Below are 3,411 nucleotides of genomic sequence, written 5' to 3' on the forward strand. Positions count from 1 at the left end.
CATGTAGTATGAGCTTCCTCCCCCCTGGAAAGTGTCTCAAATTCGGGTAAGTGTGTTAGAACTGATCCGTTTGGGTGTTGTGTTTACCCAGCAATAGTGTCTCATCTCAGCGTTTTCTGCCCAAGTGTTTAGCTCATCCTCCGAGCAGTTGTCGCCTTAACCTCATCCTCTTGCCCTATTGAAGGAGGATGGGTTTAAGGCTGCCGCTGTCCGGAGGATGAGCTGTACACTTGGGCAAAAAACGCTGAAATTTTTTTTCAAATTTTTTGGGGGGGGGTTGTTTTATATATATTATTATTATTGAAGTTGTTTAAATGAAACAGTTCAAAATGTTAAAAATCAACCCAGGAAAAGTGTTTGAAAAGCAGGGTAAAAGTTTTGCAAAATACTGATGAAAATGTTTAAATTGTACCCAGGAATAGCGTTCTTAAAGCCCCCTTAAAGTTTTGTAAAACATGGGTAAACTTGTTAAAAATAAAATGGGCATAATGTTTAAAATCAACCCAGGAAAAGTGTTTGGAAAAACCCCCTTAAAGTTTTGAAAAACATGGGTAAAGTTGTTTTAAATAAACAGGCCAAAATGTTAAAAATCAACCCAGGAAAAGTGTTTGAAAAGCCCCCTTAAAGTTTTGAAAAACATGGGTAAAGTTGTTAAAAATAAAATGGGCAAAATGTTTAAAATCAACCCAGGAAAAGTGTTTGAAAAGCCCCCTTAAAGTTTTGTAAAACATGGGTAAACTTGTTAAAAATAAAGGGCAACATGTTTTAAATCAACCCAGGAATAGTGCATCTAAAGCCCGCACAAAGTTTTGAAAAACGTGGGTAAAGTTGTTAAAAATAAACAGGCCAAAATGTTAAAAATCAACCCAGGAAAAGTGTTTGAAAAGCCCGCAGAAAGTTTTGTAAAACATGGGTAAAGTTGTTAAAAATAAACAGGCCAAAATGTTTTAAATCAACCCAGGAATAGTGCATCTAAAGCCCGCAGAAGATTTGTAAAACGTGGGTAAACTTGTTAAAATAAAAAGGGCAAAATGTTTAAAATCAACCCAGGAATAGTGCATCTAAAGCTTGCACAAAGTTTTGAAAAACGTGGGTAAACTTGTTAAAATAAAAAGGCCAAAATGTTTAAAATCAACCCAGGAATAGTGCATCTAAAGCCCGCACAAAGTTTTGAAAAACGTGGGTAAACTTGTTAAAAATAAAAAGGGCAAAATGTTTAAAATCAACCCAGGAATAGTGCATCTAAAGCCCGCAGAAGAGTTGTAAAACGTGGGTAAACTTGTTAAAAATAAAAAGGGCAAAATGTTTAAAATCAACCCAGGAATAGTGCATCTAAAGCCCGCAGAAGAGTTGTAAAACGTGGGTAAACTTGTTAAAATAAAAAGGGCAAAATGTTTTAAATCAACCCAGGAATAGTGCATCTAAAGCTTGCACAAAGTTTTGAAAAACGTGGGTAAACTTGTTAAAAATAAAGGGCAACATGTTTAAAATCAACCCAGGAATAGTGCATCTAAAGCCCGCAGAAGATTTGTAAAACGTGGGTAAACTTGTTAAAAATAATAAGGGCAATTTTTTTTTAATCAACCCAGGAATAGTGCATCTAAAGCCCGCAGAAGATTTGTAAAACGTGGGTAAACTTGTTAAAAATAAACAGGGCAAAATGTTTTAAATCAACCCAGGCAAAGTGCTTGAAAAGCCGGCAAGAAATGTCGACCGCACCTGACCCGAATGCAGTACTGAAGTTTGTCCGCCAGACGGCGAAAATGAGCAAGGTCCATCAACCAGGCCGGGTAAACGGCGGGAGTAACTATGACTCTCTTAAGGTACCGGGAAATGGTTAAAATGTGCAGAAAAGTGTTTCCAAAAGCGTAGTGATGGTTTTTAAACCATGAAATACAAATACTGGAGCTTTTCCACACATTAATATCGGGCACTGAGGGTGATTTTCCCGGGGGGGGGGAGACAGCTATAAAGGTCGGCGCGACGACGACGACCATTGGCGAAAGTGCCAAAATTTCACTAAAATGGGTTAAAATCAGCACTTATGGATGAAATAGAATTACTGGAGCTTACTGGAGCTTATCAGACATGACTACCAGGCTCTTGGGGTGATTTTCCAGGGGGAAAGACAGCCATAAACGTCGGCACGCGACCAAATACGACGACATACGACCATTCTCAAAAGTGCCTAAAATGAAATAAAATCAGCACTTATGGATGAAATAGAGTTACTGGAGCTTATCAGACATGACTACTGGGCTCTGGGGGTGATTTTCCTGGGTAAAAGACAGCCATAAACGTCGGCGCGACGACCGTTCGCCAAAGGCCCAAAAATTCACTAAAATGGGTTAAAATCAGCACTTATGGATGAAATAAAAAATACTGGAGCTTACTGGAGCTTATCAGACATGACTACCAGGCACTGGGGGTGATTTCCCCTGGGTAAAGACAGCCATAAACGTCGGCACGCGACCAAATACGACGACATACGACCATTCTCAAAAGTGCCCAAAATGAACTAAAATGGGTTTTAAATCAGCACTCATTGATGAAATACAAATACTATATCTTTAATACAAATACTGGACCTTTTTAAACATTAAAACTTGGCCCATGAGGTTGATTTACCCGAGGAAATGGCACTTTTGACCCGGCAATTTGAGCCCGATTGCAGTACCAAAGTTTGTCCGCAAGACGGCGAAAAGGAGCAAGGTAATGCCCAGAAAAAGTGTTCCAAAATCGTAGTAATAGTTTTAAAAACAGCATTTAATGATTAATTACAATTACTGGAAGTTACTGGGGCTTTTCAGACATGACTACCGGGCTCTGGGGGTGATTTTCTCGGGGGGGGAGACAGATATAAAGGTCGGCGGGAGTAGATCTGACTCTCTTAAGGTGCGGAAAATGGTTAATATTCCCTAGAAAAGTGTTCCAAAAGCGGAGTGATCGTTTTTAAACGATAAAATACAAATACTGAAGCTTTTCAGACATTAATATCGGGCACTGGGGGTGATTTTCCCGGGGGGGAGACAGCTATAAAGGTCTGCGCGACGACGACCATTCGCCAAAGGTCCAAAAATTCACTAAAATGGGTTAAAATCAGCACTTATGGGTGAAATACAATTACTGGAGCTTACTGGAGCTGATCAGACATGACTACCGGGCACTGGGGGTGATTTTCCAGGGGGAAAGACAGCTATAAACGTCGGCGCGACCAAATACGACCATTCTCAAAAGTGCCTAAAATGAACTAAAATCAGCACTTATGGATGAAATAGAGTTACTGGAGCTGATCAGACATGACTACCGGGCACTGGGGGTGATTTTCCGGGGGGAAAGACAGCTATAAACGTCGGCGCGACCAAATACGACCATTCTCAAAAGTGCCTAAAATGAACTAAAATCAGCACT

The sequence above is a fragment of the Stigmatopora argus genome, unplaced genomic scaffold, assembly GCF_051989625.1.
Source record: "Stigmatopora argus isolate UIUO_Sarg unplaced genomic scaffold, RoL_Sarg_1.0 HiC_scaffold_209, whole genome shotgun sequence".
NCBI classification, from domain to species: Eukaryota; Metazoa; Chordata; class Actinopteri; order Syngnathiformes; family Syngnathidae; genus Stigmatopora; species Stigmatopora argus.